At 48.1% G+C, this 16276-nt stretch overlaps 1 pseudogene; it reads left to right on the forward strand.

Annotated features, from left to right (window-relative positions):
- The window catches only part of LOC123992710, a 101412-nt pseudogene that overhangs the window by 14585 nt on the left and 70551 nt on the right, over positions 1-16276 (forward strand).

Below are 16276 nucleotides of genomic sequence, written 5' to 3' on the forward strand. Positions count from 1 at the left end.
ACATGCGGCAATGCTACATCATCTCGGTGCCATGATGGATCTCGTTGTCCAGACCATGGACCACTGGGAGAGACAGGAAGTCTCTCCAGCGCCTCGACCAGCACAACCGGGGTTGCCTCTACCCGTCCTGTCTGGATCCAGCTCCAGTGGGATGCGTCTCTCCCTTCCAGGGAGTATAATGGGACAGCTGCACAGTGCCAGGGGTTCCTTTTACAACTGGACCTATACCTGGCCACCGTTCACCCAGCTCCCTCAGGAAGGGAGAGAATATCCACCCTCATCTCATGCCTCTCGGGGAGAGCTCTGGAGTGGGCAAACACCATGTGGAGAGAGGAAGACGCGGCGTTGGACCACTTCGAGGAGTTCACCCGAGAGCGGCGGGGGAATGACTCTTCCGGACCTTGGCCGCCGGAGCAGGATGGAACGACAGGGCCCTCATCGACCACTGTCGATGCAGCCTGCGTGAGGACGTCCGACGGGAGTTGGCCTGCAGGGATGCCACCATCACCTTTGACCAGCTGGTGGATCTGTCCATCCGGTTGGATAACCTGCTGGTCATCCATGGACGTCCTGAGGGGGCTCTGTCGGTTCCATCTCCCAGCAGTCCCGCTCCGGTGCCCATGGAGTTGGGAGGGGCTGTGTGCGTAGGGAGGCTGGAGGAGGGGCCTTCACGTGCACCATCATCATCTCCAACCTCTACCTCGTAATGTTTTGATGGTAGATTTGTCACAGATTGAGTCAGTGTCAGGAAGAGGATTTAGGCACCCTGGGGTGACATGAAAACCCCACAATGGCTCCTAATGTAGTACATTTATTATTTATATTTATTCAAATTGTAAATTAGCTCTTATCACATTGGCCTTCGATAATGTCAAAATATTTCACGGCTATTGTTCTAGCTGGTATAATTACAGCCCAAAGTGCCTGGCGAGTCCACACACACACACACACATACACACAAATATGTGATCGTTATTGCAAGTACAGTAAAGAGTACTTTGCATGCAAGTGCCTTTATTGTCACTGTGGCTCAAAAGGCAGGTTAGAATCTCCAGCGTATTTAACTCCTAACTGTATGTGCTGTTCTACTGTGAACATTTCGGTTCTGCTCTGGACAGATGTTGATTGACTCAGAATAGATGTATTTTATTGATTAAGTGAGCTGCAACAGAAGGAGACTGCTTGCAGTGAGTAACTGTGTCTACTATTGGTAGTGAACCTGCCTATTTAACTGGTGCCAAATAATCTGGAATTATTGCCCGGCATTGTACTCTGTGACATGAACTGCCTCTGATTTAGCTAATTTACCTAACAGATGTAGACAGCAGCATAGTGTACTGGATAAAGTCATCCCTTCAGGAATTTGTTTTGAGCAGGATCAGCACTACTGTTAGTTGTAGTTAGGAGTTAGGAGTTAGGATTAGGGCTGTTGTGGTGACCGTATTACGCACACTGGTGGTCACTAGTCATGAAGGCAGTCAAATTCCTCATGCCTGTTTAGTCATGGTAATTAGGTTTTCTCCAAGCTCTGATCCTGGTCATTAGTAGCCTACCAAACTTGCTAACTGCCTGGTACTCAGCACTCTATTGTCCCTCTAATCACTCTGGCATTAATGCAAATGTTTTTGAAAATCGAATCAAACACACTACTAAAAAGAGGTGGATCCCATCAGCTTTCTACAGGCTAAGCCTACTATATTTATTTCTCAACTTTCCTAATATTAAGCACATTGCTTATATTTACAACAGGAGTACAGCCTACCTGGCTGGCATGAAAATAAACCAGGGGAAAAGCGTTGGCCATTCACTATTTAAGTGCATAGATGACATGTATTTGTTTTTACACTGCCCCTCTTTCGATACGGTGCATAATAATGGTGCATTCTAAATCAAAACAAATTTTACACATATCATTTAGTATACATACATATTAAATCAAGAATAGTCTGATAGGTGACAATATTAGCCTATCACTTGTAAATGATATATTATTAATGATGCCCAGCATAAGAAACAATGCCTTTTTTTGCGACTTTTTCTAATCATAGTCGCCTCATGTAGCCTAGACCATGGGCCTATATGTTTTAATAAGGTTTCTATCACAACTAAAGTGGCCAAATAACTTCTTAAAATTAAGCAAATGACTCTGCTTTACAAGGGGTGTAGAGCCTAACTGTCACGTCAGTATTAATGGTCGGGAGACAAGCGCAGGAATGCGTAATAGGGTTTTTTATTTACACAAATTACAGCGTGCCATGTACAGGCGCGGGGACAAAGACCAAATAAACACTATACAAAACACAGGGTTGAGACCCAAACAAAAAAGCGAGGAGTACCTTGAATAAATACACAATCGCACAATGATTATCACACGGGACGAGACCTGTAATCATCTGCACAATACACGTCGCACGAAAGCCAAAACAACACAGCACAGATACTCACATGACCAACGGACATTGAAACAATAATCGACAGGACAATGGTGAACAAAGGGCACACTTATAGAATTACTAATCAATGGGAATAGGGACCAGGTGTGCGTAATGACAGTTCCGGAGGGATCCGTGACACTAACTGGCAGCACATGAATTTCAAGTTTGGGGAAGATCATTTTCACCATAAAAAGGCACCTTTATAATAAAAAGATTACATTCAGAATTGCATTTGCTGTCACTTTTGATAATGGTGTTTTCCACTAATGGAACATTCTCGCTTATAGCCTACTGCCATGTGCTCATTGCTGTGTTTCTAATGTGAAGAAATAGCCTAATAGTTTATCAATATTTTCAGCTAAGCGTTCTGATCTGTTGCGTCAGCCACATTGGAATGCAATTTTTGGGGGGATGCTAGTGGTTGTATTAATTTGGCACAACTGTCCCAGACTATGTTTGGAATATTTATTTCTCGCATAGAATAGAATATGTCAACTTTTGTACTATGGGGGATTGTAGATTGACATAGGCTAGTGCTTTTGCTGTTCGTTAGGCCTACTCATCTTGTTGGCTAACAAAAAGTAAATGTGGACAGTTCCAATATCTTCAATAATCACCTCGGAATTGGATAAGGACACGCGCAGTTGCGTCTCCGATGTGTCTGTCTTCACTTGTAGCCTGTGAGAAAGGCCCAATCACGTGATGGAGTGCATGTAGCACTCAGGGAGAATGGCACAAAGGCCCCTACACTACAAAAGGCATGGATTTTTATAGACTGCAGTACAGCCACACAAAGGGGATGCCACCATGAAATTCTAGGCATTATCAAGTGCTTGTCAAATTGTGAATGAGTGACTGATGTAGTGTCTACAGCCTGCACAAAAAAATAATATATAATAATAATAATATATGCCATTTAGTAGACGCTTTTATCCAAAGCGACTTACAGTCATGTGTGCATACATTCTACGTATGGGTGGTCCCGGGAATCGAACCCACTACCCTGGCGTTACAAGCGCCATGCTCTACCAACTGAGCTACAGAAGGATGCCTCTCAGGTGTCTTTTTTCAAATCATCATTAGAGTCGCATACAGCCTTACGATGTATTAAACATCAAAACAAATAGCCCAACATTTGTAGAACATCTAAAGTTAAATGAATAACTCTAAATTAAGCATATAGGAATATCTATTTCTTTGTTAACTGCTCAACATAGAATAACCACATGTGCGCACTCCCTCAAATCATTTGGAGAAAATATCCTTTCTATTTTATTCAGCTTTGTTCAACTGTATTCTTCAAATAATATAATAATGTAATATAATAAAATAATATAAAATAATGCCACAGAGTTCTAAGCAAATCTTGTCAGCTATATTAACTAGAGTATACCAAAGCCATTTGTCATGGCCAGATCAGAACCTAACACAAGGACAACTCAGAGTATGCTATTCTGTTCTTCTGAAATAGACTACATTTTCTTCATATCATGCTTTTTAGACCTGTCTAAAATAAATTATTTATTTATTGTGAAGGTGTAGGCTATATTACATGGACTTATTAGACTTTTTAAAATGTAGATGTTCCTAAGGTCTGCATCAGTGACCTGTTGGCTATGTGTGAAAGCCAGGAGATACTAAATGTGTTTATGTTAATAAACGGTCAATTGCCTTGGCTGTCGAAATGTTGTGACCGCCACAGCCCTAGTTTAGATACATTAAAACATACAGTAGTTCTGAATTAGATGTCTAAGAAGGTTGTTACTAACCTAATATAGGGCAGGATATAATATATTGACTTGTGGTCTTTTTGTTAGATGTATTGGTGCCTCAGTGATGACACCTGGTCTTTGAGATAAGCTCAACCTGTGAAGAGGTAGTGGAGGTTAGAACAGGGAGGGCCTATATCATGATTTGCACCGCTGGCATTTATGTCTTGTTGAGAGCGTAAATATGTTCCCTTGAAAAAGCTCCCATAAACCCTGCCGGGTCACTGTGTCTCCATTAAGGAAATGAAAACGGCGGTATCAGTGAACCTTGTCCCCTTGTGATGATCTCATGAAGGGATTGGGGAGTTATTAGCCAGGCAGTATATTATCATGGGTCTTTATAGTAATTCCTACATTGCTCTATTCCCCTGCCCAGAACTTACTGCTCTCAGGGAAGGCCGACAAGGATCCAAAAAGAGCTCCTGAAACCTGAACTGTCTGCAGAGAACCAATGGGTTTCAGCACTGCTGTGCCCCAAGTATAGAGTATAGGATTTATAATGTGACAGCACTTAGTTCTCAAGCCAAACAATGTGGATAATATTTTATCCTCCTCAACTTGTGTGGATAGTACTTGGCCTGCTTGGTCCCTTACGTAAAAATACATGTGAACACATGAATAGAGAAGAAAACTGTCATGTTTTGTCATTTATTATCATGTCTTGTCCCTGTGCTCCCCATTCTATTCGTTTCCCTCTGCTGGTCTTATTAGGTTCTTTCCCTCTTTCTATCCCTCTCTCTCCCCCTCCCTCTCTCACTCTCTCGCTCTCTCTTCTCTCTATCGTTCCGTTCCTGCTCCCAGCTGTTCCTATTCCCCTAATCATCATTTAGCCTTCCCACACCTGTTCCCGATCCTTTTCCCTGATTAGAGTCCCTATTTCTCTCCTTGTTATTCGTTTCTGCCCTGTCGGTTCCTTGTTTAGAATTCACCGTGCTGTGTTTGTGTATCGCCCTGTCGTGTCGTGTTTTCCTCAGATGCTGCGTGGTGAGCAGGTGTCTGAGTCTGTCTGATTCAAGTGCCTTCCCGAGGCAACCTGCTGTTCACCTGCTGTTCAAGATCGAGTCTCCAGTTTGTCCTCGTCATTTCGAGTGAAAGTTGTGTTTTTTTGATTGTATTTACTTTACTGGATTAAAGACTCTGTTTTCGCCAAGTCGCTTTTGGGTCCTCTTTCACCTGCATGACAGAAGGAACCGACCAAGGAATGGACCCAGCGACTTCAGACGCTCGTTACACTGCCGTCGAGATCCAAGGAGCCATGCTCGGCAGACACGAGCAGGAATTGTCTGCTGCTCGCCATGCCGTGGAGAACCTGGCCGCTCAGGTTTCCGACCTCTCTGGACAGTTCCAGAGTCTTCGTCTCGTGCCACCTGTTACTTCCTGGCCTGCCGAGCCTCCAGAACCTAGGGTTAATAACCCACCTTGCTACTCCGGGCAGCCCACTGAGTGCCGCTCCTTTCTCACGCAGTGTGAGATTGTGTTCTCTCTCCAACCCAACACATACTCTAGAGAGAGCTCGGGTTGCTTACGTCATTTCACTCCTTACTGGCCGGGCTCGAGAATGGGGCACAGCTATCTGGGAGGCAAGGGCTGATTGCTCTAACAAGTACCAGAACTTTAAAGAGGAGATGATTCGGGTTTTTGACCGTTCAGTTTTTGGTAGGGAGGCTTCTAGGGCCCTGGCTTCCCTATGCCAAGGTGAACGGTCCATAACGGATTATTCTATTGAGTTTCGCACTCTTGCTGCCTCTAGTGAGTGGAAAGCCGGCGCTGCTCGCTCGTTTTCTGGAGGGACTCCACGCAGTGGTTAAGGATGAGATTCTCTCCCGGGAGGTTCCTTCAGATGTGGACTCTTTGATTGCTCTCGCCATCCGCATAGAACGACGGGTAGATCTTCGTCACCGGGCTCGTGGAAGAGAGCTCGCATCAACGGTGTTTCCCTGCTCCGCATCGCAACCATCTCCCTCCTCTGGCTCAGAGACTGAGCCCATGCAGCTGGGAGGGATTCGCATCTCGACTAAGGAGAGGGAACGGAGGATCACCAACCGCCTGTGCCTCTATTGCGGAGTTGCTGGACATTTTGTTAATTCATGTCCAGTAAAAGCCAGAGCTCATCTGTAAGCGGAGGGCTACAGGTGAGCGCAACTACTCAAGTCTCTCCATCAAAGTCCTGTACTACTTTGTCGGTCCATCTACGCTGGACCGGTTCGGGTGCTACATGTAGTGCCTTGATAGACTCTGGGGCTGAGGGTTGTTTCATGGACGAAGCATGGGTTCGGAAACATGACATTCCTTTCAGAGAGTTAGAGAAGCCTACGCCCATGTTCGCCTTAGATGGTAGTCATCTTTCCAGTATCAGATTTGAGACACTACCTTTAACCCTCACAGTATCTGGTAACCACAGTGAGACTATTTTTTTTTGATTTTTCGTTCACCGTTTACACCTGTTGTTTTGGGTCATCCCTGGCTAGTATGTCATAATCCTTCTATTAATTGGTCTAGTAATTCTATCCTATCCTGGAACGTTTCTTGTCATGTGAAGTGTTTAATGTCTGCCATCCCTCCCGTTTCTTCTGTCCCTACTTCTCAGGAGGAACCTGGCGATTTGACAGGAGTGCCGGAGGAATATCATGATCTGCGCACGGTCTTCAGTCGGTCCCGAGCCAACTCCCTTCCTCCTCACCGGTCGTATGATTGTAGTATTGATCTCCTTCCGGGGACCACTCCTCCTCGGGGTAGACTATACTCTCTGTCGGCTCCCGAACGTAAGGCTCTCGAGGATTATTTGTCTGTGTCTCTTGACGCCGGTACCATAGTGCCTTCTTCCTCTCCGGCCGGGGCGGGGTTCTTTTTGTTAAGAAGAAGGACGGTACTCTGCGCCCCTGCGTGGATTATCGAGGGCTGAATGACATAACGGTTAAGAATCGTTATCCGCTTCCCCTTATGTCATCAGCCTTCGAGATTCTGCAGGGAGCCAGGTGCTTTACTAAGTTGGACCTTCGTAACGCTTACCATCTCGTGCGCATCAGAGAGGGGACGAGTGGAAAACGGCGTTTAACACTCCGTTAGGGCATTTTGAGTACCGGGTTCTGCCGTTTGGTCTCGCCAATGCGCCAGCTGTTTTTCAGGCATTAGTTAATGATGTTCTGAGAGACATGCTGAACATCTTTGTTTTTGTCTATCTTGACGATATCCTGATTTTTTCTCCGTCACTCGAGATTCATGTTCAGCACGTTCGACGTGTTCTACAGCGCCTTTTAGAGAATTGTCTCTACGTAAAGGCTGAGAAGTGCTCTTTTCATGTCTCCTCCGTTACTTTTCTCGGTTCCGTTATTTCCGCTGAAGGCATTCAGATGGATTCCGCTAAGGTCCAAGCTGTCAGTGATTGGCCCGTTCCAAGGTCACGTGTCGAGTTGCAGCGCTTTTTAGGTTTCGCTAATTTCTATCGCCGTTTCATTCGTAATTTCGGTCAAGTTGCTGCCCCTCTCACAGCTTTTACTTCTGTCAAGACGTGTTTTAAGTGGTCGGTTCCGCCCAGGGAGCTTTTGATCTTCTAAAAGAACGTTTTACGTCCGCTCCTATCCTCGTTACTCCTGACGTCACTAGACAATTCATTGTCGAGGTTGACGCTTCAGAGGTAGGCGTGGGAGCCATTCTATCCCAGCGCTTCCAGTCTGACGATAAGGTTCATCCTTGCGCTTATTTTTCTCATCGCCTGTCGCCATCTGAGCGCAACTATGATGTGGGTAACCGTGAACTGCTCGCCATCCGCTTAGCCCTAGGCGAATGGCGACAGTGGTTGGAGGGCGACCGTTCCTTTTGTCGTTTGGACAGACCATAAGAACCTTGAGTACATCCGTTCTGCCAAACGACTTAATGCCCGTCAAGCTCGTTGGGCGTTGTTTTCGCTAGTTTGTGATTTCTTACCGTCCGGGTAGCAAGAACACCAAGCCTGATGCCTTATCCCGTCTGTTTAGTTCTTCTGTGGCTTCTACTGATCCCGAGGGGATTCTTCCTTATGGGCGTGTTGTCGGGTTAACAGTCTGGGGAATTGAAAGACAGGTTAAGCAAGCACTCACGCACACTGCGTCGCCGCGCGCTTGTCCTAGTAACCTCCTTTTCGTTCCTGTTTCCACTCGTCTGGCTGTTCTTCAGTGGGCTCACTCTGCCAAGTTAGCTGGTCATCCCGGTGTTCAGGCACTCTTGCGTCTATTCGCCAGCGCTTTTGGTGGCCGACTCAGGAGCGTGACACGCGCCGTTTCGTGGCTGCTTGTTCGGACTGCGCGCAGACTAAGTCGGGTAACTCTCCTCCTGCCGGTCGTCTCAGACCGCTCCCCATTCCTTCTCGACCATGGTCTCACATTGCCTTAGACTTCATTACCGGTCTGCCTTTGTCTGCGGGGAAGACTGTGATTTTGACGGTTGTCGATAGGTTCTCTAAGGCGGCACATTTCATTCCCCTCGCTAAACTTCCTTCCGCTAAGGAGACGGCACAAATCATTATTGAGAATGTATTCAGAATTCATGGCCTCCCGTTAGACGCCGTTTCAGACAGAGGCCCCAATTCACGTCACAGTTTTGGAGGGAGTTCTGTCGTTTGATTGGTGCGTCCGTCAGTCTCTCTTCCGGGTTTCATCCCCAGTCTAACGGTCAAGCAGAGAGGGCCAATCAGACGATTGGTCGCATACTACGCAGCCTTTCTTTCAGAAACCCTGCGTCTTGGGCAGAACAGCTCCCCTGGGCAGAATACGCTCACAATTCGCTTCCTTCGTCTGCTACCGGGTTATCTCCGTTTCAGAGTAGTCTGGGTTACCAGCCTCCTCTGTTCTCATCCCAGCTTGCCGAGTCCAGCGTTCCCTCCGCTCAAGCGTTTGTCCAACGTTGTGAGCGCACCTGGAGGAGGGTGAGGTCTGCACTTTGCCGTTACAGGGCACAGACGGTGAGAGCCGCCAATAAACGCAGGATTAAGAGTCCAAGGTATTGTTGCGGCCAGAGAGTGTGGCTTTCCACTCGCAACCTTCCTCTTACGACAGCTTCTCGTAAGTTGACTCCGCGGTTCATTGGTCCGTTCCGTGTCTCCCAGGTCGTCAATCCTGTGACCATGTGAGACCATGGTCGAGAAGGAATGGGGAGCGGTCTGAGACGACCGGCAGGAGGAGAGTTACCCGACTTAGTCTGCGCGCAGTCCGAACAGGCAGCCACGAAACGGCGCGTGTCACGCTCCTGAGTCGGCCACCAAAAGCGCTGGCGAATAGACGCAAGAGTGCCTCGAACACCGGGATGACCCGCTAACTTGGCAGAGTGAGCCCACTGAAGAACAGCCAGACGAGTGGAAACAGGAACGAAAAGGAGGTTACTAGGACAAGCGCGCGGCGAAGTGTGCGTGAGTGCTTGCTTAACCTGTCTTTCAATTCCCCAGACTGTTAACCCGACAACACGCCCATAAGGAAGAATCCCCTCGGGATCAGTAGAAGCCACAGAAGAACTAAACAGACGGGATAAGGCATCAGGCTTGGTGTTCTTGCTACCCGGACGGTAAGAAATCACAAACTCGAAACGAGCGAAAAACAACGCCCAACGAGCTTGACGGGCATTAAGTCGTTTGGCAGAACGGATGTACTCAAGGTTCTTATGGTCTGTCCAAACGACAAAGGAACGGTCGCCCCCTCCAACCACTGTCGCCATTCGCCTAGGGCTAAGCGGATGGCGAGCAGTTCAGTTACCCACATCATAGTTGCGCTCAGATGGCGACAGGCGATGAGAAAAATAAGCGCAAGGATGAACTTATCGTCAGACTGGAAGCGCTGGGATAGAATGGCTCCCACGCCTCCTCCTCAACCTCGACAATGAATTGTAGTGACGTCAGGAGTAACGAGGATAGGAGCGGACGTAAAACGTTCTTTTAGAAGATCAAAAGCTCTGGGCGGAACCGGACCACTTAAAACACGTCTTGACAGAAGTAAGAGCTGTGAGAGGGGCAGCAACTTGACCGAAATTACGAATGAAACGCCGATAGAAATTAGCGAAACCTAAAAAGCGCTGCAACTCGACACGTGACCTTGGAACGGGCCAATCACTGACAGCTTGGACCTTAGCGGAATCCATCTGAATGCCTTCAGCGGAAATAACGGAACCGAGAAAAGTAACGGAGGAGACATGAAAAGAGCACTTCTCAGCCTTTACATAGAGACAATTCTCTAAAAGGCGCTGTAGAACACGTCGAACGTGCTGAACATGAATCTCGAGTGACGGAGAAAAAATCAGGATATCGTCAAGATAGACAAAAACGAAAATGTTCAGCATGTCTCTCAGAACATCATTAACTAATGCCTGAAAAACAGCTGGCGCATTGGCGAGACCGAACGGCAGAACCCGGTACTCAAAATGCCCTAACGGAGTATTAAACGCCGTTTTCCACTCGTCCCCCTCTCTGATGCGCACGAGATGGTAAGCGTTACGAAGGTCCAACTTAGTAAAGCACCTGGCTCCCTGCAGAATCTCGAAGGCTGATGACATAAGGGGAAGCGGATAACGATTCTTAACCGTTATGTCATTCAGCCCTCGATAATCCACGCAGGGGCGCAGAGTACCGTCCTTCTTCTTAACAAAAAGAACCCGCCCCGGCCGGAGAGGAAGAAGGCACTATGGTACCGGCGTCAAGAGACACAGACAAATAATCCTCGAGAGCCTTACGTTCGGGAGCCGACAGAGAGTATAGTCTACCTCGAGGAGGAGTGGTCCCCGGAAGGAGATCAATACTACAATCATACGACCGGTGAGGAGGAAGGGAGTTGGCTCGGGACCGACTGAAGACCGTGCGCAGATCATGATATTCCTCCGGCACTCCTGTCAAATCGCCAGGTTCCTCCTGAGAAGTAGGGACAGAAGAAACGGGAGGGATGGCAGACATTAAACACTTCACATGACAAGAAACGTTCCAGGATAGGATAGAATTACTAGACCAATTAATAGAAGGATTATGACATACTAGCCAGGGATGACCCAAAACAACAGGTGTAAACGGTGAACGGAAAATCAAAAAGAAATAGTCTCACTGTGGTTACCAGATACTGTGAGGGTTAAAGGTAGTGTCTCAAATCTGATACTGGGAAGATGACTACCATCTAAGGCGAACATGGGCGTAGGCTTATCTAACTCTCTGAAAGGAATGTCATGTTTCCGAACCCATGCTTCGTCCATGAAACAACCCTCAGCCCCAGAGTCTATCAAGGCACTACATGTAGCGCCCGAACCGGTCCAGCGTAGGTGGACCGACAAAGTAGTACAGGACTTTGATGGAGAGACTTGAGTAGTTGCGCTCACCTGTAGCCCTCCGCTTACAGATGAGCTCTGGCTTTACTGGACATGAATTAACGAAATGTCCAGCAACTCCACAATAGAGGCACAGGCGGTTGGTGATCCTCCGTTCCCTCTCCTTATTCGAGATGCGAATCCCTCCCAGCTGCATGGGCTCAGTCTCAAAGCCAGAGGGGGAGATGGCTGCGATGCGGAGCAGGGAAACACCGTTGATGCGAGCTCTCTTCCACGAGCCCGGTGACGAAGATCTACCCGTGTTCTATGCGGATGGCGAGAGCAATCAAAGAGTCCACATCTGAAGGAACCTCCCGGGAGAGAATCTCATCCTTAACCATAGCGTGGAGTCCCTCCAGAAAACGAGCGAGCAGCGCCGGCTCGTTCCACTCACTAGAGGCAGCAAGAGTGCGAAACTCAATGGAATAATCCGTTATGGACCGTTCACCTTGGCATAAGGAAGCCAGGGCCCTAGAAGCCTCCCCACCAAAAACTGAACGGTCAAAAACCCGAATCATCTCCTCTTTAAAGTTCTGGAAATCGTTAGAGCAAACAGCCCTTGCCTCCCAGATAGCTGTGCCCCATTCTCGAGCCCGGCCAGTGAGGAGTGAGATGACGTAAGCAACCCGAGCTCTCTCTCTAGAGTATGTGTTGGGTTGGAGAGAGAACACAATCTCACACTGCGTGAGAAAGGAGCGGCACTCAGTGGGCTGCCCGGAGTAGCAAGGTGGGTTATTAACCCTAGGTTCTGGAGGCTCGGCAGGCCAGGAAGTAACAGGTGGCACGAGACGTAGACTCTGGAACTGTCCAGAGAGGTCGGAAACCTGAGCAGCCAGGTTTTCCACGGCCTGGCGAGCAGCGGACAATTCCTGCTCGTGTCTGCCGAGCATGGCTCCTTGGATCTCGACGGCAGTGTAACGAGCGTCAGAAGTCGCTGGGTCCATTCTTTGATCGGTTCCTTCTGTTATGCAGGTGAAGGAGGACCCAAACGCGACTTAACAGAAACAGAGTTTATTAATGCTCAAAACCGAATAACTGAAATCCTCTAGATAGTAGAGGGGAAAACAACTGGAGAAGCGGCCACAGACTGCAGGTCGCTTCGGGTAGGCGCAGGCCGTAGTCAACTGAGACACCTGCTCACACGCAGCGTCTGAAGAAGGCACAAAACACGACAGGACAGGGTGATACACAATCACGGCAAAAACACGACAGGACAGGGCGAAACGCCATTACAGCATGGAATACAAAACAAGGAACCGATGGAACAGGAACGGATCACAAAGGAATAAATAGGGAGTCTAATCAGGGAAAGGATCGGGAACAGGTGTGGGAAGACTAAATGATGATTAGGGGAATAGGAACAGCTGGGAGCAGGAACGGAACGACAGAGAGAAGAGAGAGCGAGAGAGTGAAAGGGGGAGGGGGAGAGAGAGGGATAGAACCAAACAAGACCAGCAGAGGGAAACGAATAGCATGGGGAGCACAGGGACAAGACATGACAATAAATGACAAACATGACACAAACAGGCAAATCGTCAATAAAGAAGATTGAATCGTACTACACCGCCTCCGATGCTCGCCGGACGTGGCAGGGCTTGCAAATTATTACGGACTACAAAAGGAAGCACAGCCGCGAGCTGCCCAGTGACATGAGCCTACCAGACGAACTAAATAACTTCTATGCTGCGTTATCACTCTCTCCGTAACCGATGTGAGTAAGACCTTTAAACATCACCACTCAGTCTCCTCTACCATGTCTACCACCCTCCAGCCCTCACCACTCAGTCTCCTCTACCATGTCTACCACCCTCCAGCCATCACCACTCAGTCTCCTCTACCATGTCTACCACCCTCCAGCCATCACCACTCAGTCTCCTCTACCATGTCTACCACCCTCCAGCCCTCACCACTCAGTCTCCCTACCATGTCTACCACCCTCCAGCCATCACCACTCAGTCTCCTCTACCATGTCTACCACCCTCCAGCCCTCACCACTCAGTCTCCTCTACCATGTCTACCACCCTCCAGCCCTCACCACTCAGTCTCCTCTACCATGTCTACCACCCTCCAGCCCTCACCACTCAGTCTCCTCTACCATGTCTACCACCCTCCAGCCATCACCACTCAGTCTCCTCTACCATGTCTACCACCCTCCAGCCCTCACCACTCAGTCTCCTCTACCATGTCTACCACCCTCCAGCCATCACCACTCAGTCTCCTCTACCATGTCTACCACCCTCCAGCCATCACCACTCAGTCTCCTCTACCATGTCTACCACCCTCCAGCCCTCACCACTCAGTCTCCTCTACCATGTCTACCACCCTCCAGCCATCACCACTCAGTTTCCTCTCACTCAGTCCTCTCTGTCACTGATGCATCAGATGCAACTGATACTACTGATGTTTTCCTGCATCTTATCACAGTGTGTCCGCTGTTGCTTTGTACCATTAGCAGTTAGAATTTACACCGAAAGTGCCACATTTTTACTTTCAATAAGCATGATAAGTAGGTGCATATTTAGCTTTATTATAGGTTATAGGTGCTCTTTACTCATTCCCTTCCCTGAAAGTGGTCTCTTTGAGTCTAGCTTGTAGGCTTTCTAATGCTTGTGTAGGCTGTGTTGCCGGTTTGTTTAGCTTTGGCTTTAGGTCTTAGCTACAGACTGTTTTGTGGTCATGTGCAAGGTCCAGTTACTCAGCGTAGGGCACGTGTTCCAGTGGGCTGGTCATTAACACTAAGCCATTGATTTTTACACTGCTGTTTTTTGCATCGCTTACCAGAGAGACACAATGGCAGATTCCAGGAGTAAGGCCTGTGACTGGTAGACCACATCTCCACTTTAACAAAAAGTGTAATTTGATTAATTCTGCTCTGTTTCAATCCAAAAGCTGTGCTGGCTAAATCAAATAAAGGGGATTAACTCTTCCACCGGATAAAGCAGATTAAACTGGTAAACACAATCACTGACTGATGCATAGGACCTTCAGGGGTGGAGCCTGATATAGAGGTAAAGAGGCATTATCACTGAAAGAAAAGGAATGGAAGAAAATATTTTGGGTTTTAAGTTGAGGGTGTTTAATTGTAAAGGAACAATGGAAACCGTAGCAATTCCTATTTTACATAACACTGACAATGATTTACACACACAGTTCCATTACAGAAACCTACCTAGATAATCGTACTGCTACCTTTTCCCCATCCTGAGGCGTAGCCTTTCTTTGCCACTACTAAACTCGGATGCTGTACTTCCTGAAAACATTAGCAGCCATAATGCAAGTGATAGTGTTAATGAAAGTTAGTCAGACAGTATTTCTGTCGAGTGAATCGTTAGCATGTCTCTTGATCCCTGAAGTGATGTTCCCCCCAGGGCGAGGGGAGAGAGGGCAGAGGGGCGGCCATACTCAGTCTGTCGGATGGGATCCAGAGATCCAAGCTGGCTCAGTGAGAGCAGAGGTGGGGAGGCAGCTGGACAAAATTCATTCCCAGAGTGAGTGTTCTGCTGAGGAGGTAGGCCGACCTTTCAGCTGTCTGATAGGTCAACCCTCGGTAGTGTGCCTGGACATCCGTGGCTAAACGCCAGCCCAGCCCTGGTAACGCTCACAGTAAAGCCCATATGAGCAGCAGCTAGCTCTGATCAATGGAACTGCCTGGGCCTGGCAAGTTATACTACTGTAGGTGACCTACACCTCAGACAGAGGTGTCTCACCAGGAGAGATGATGACACAGGAACTGTACAGAGTCAGACTGTCCTGTACTAGAACCATGGAAGTACCTACAAGGGCCACCAACACTGTAGGCAGGGCTGCTCAATCTTACTTTTGACGAGCTACATGGCCTGTTTTATAGGCATTGGGCAACTAAGCAACAATGTCTTCTCTGCTTGGTCAGCACAGCACAGCTGTAGTGGTAGAGAACAGAACAGTACAGCACATGTACTGTACTGTACTGTTACCTCCCACCTTCTCTAAGATACGCTCTGCTCTTTGGTTAAAAGACCCTCTCCCGTTATTCCCCCAGGTGCCCACGGAGTGAGAGAGGAGCCCCGGTTTTTGACGGCGCGCGCTGGAGAGAGCGTGATCCTGGGATGTGACGTGTCCCCTCCCCTGGACGGCCAGCAGCCCCCCTACGTGGTGGAGTGGTTCAAGTTCGGAGTGCCCATCCCCTTCTTCATCAGCTTCCGCTTCCACCCTCCTCATGTCGACCCAGAGTACACCGGTAAGAGCCTTCCACCCTCCCCATGTTGACCCATAGTACACCGGTAAGAGCCAAGCCTTCCAAACTCCTCATGCCAGAGTAGCCTGCTGCCTAACACACACACACACACACACACACACACACACACACACACACACACACACACACACACACACACACACACACACACACACACACACACACACACACACACACACACACACACACACACACACACACACACACTTTTTAAGATCTGCCTGGCTAGCTATTTCCATTAATCCCCATTTCCCATTTCTCACCAAATAAATGATTAATCTGGGTGGAACCGAGACTAAATGTACTGTCATTGCCCGGCTAGTCCTGCAAGGCAGTCAATGTACTGTGTTCAGCCTACATTTCTGTGTCTTGATGTACTGTATTTAACCTATATTTCTGGGTCTAAATGCATTCATGATGGAGATGAGAGGTTTCGGATTGCCTTTTACAGTAGCAGAGCTCGTATGTGGGGGTAAGCTAGCTTCTCATGACTATCTGTCTCTGTGAGCTTTACATCGGCATAGTTGAAG

This window comes from Oncorhynchus gorbuscha, linkage group LG13, assembly GCF_021184085.1.
Source record: "Oncorhynchus gorbuscha isolate QuinsamMale2020 ecotype Even-year linkage group LG13, OgorEven_v1.0, whole genome shotgun sequence".
Taxonomy (NCBI): domain Eukaryota; kingdom Metazoa; phylum Chordata; class Actinopteri; order Salmoniformes; family Salmonidae; genus Oncorhynchus; species Oncorhynchus gorbuscha.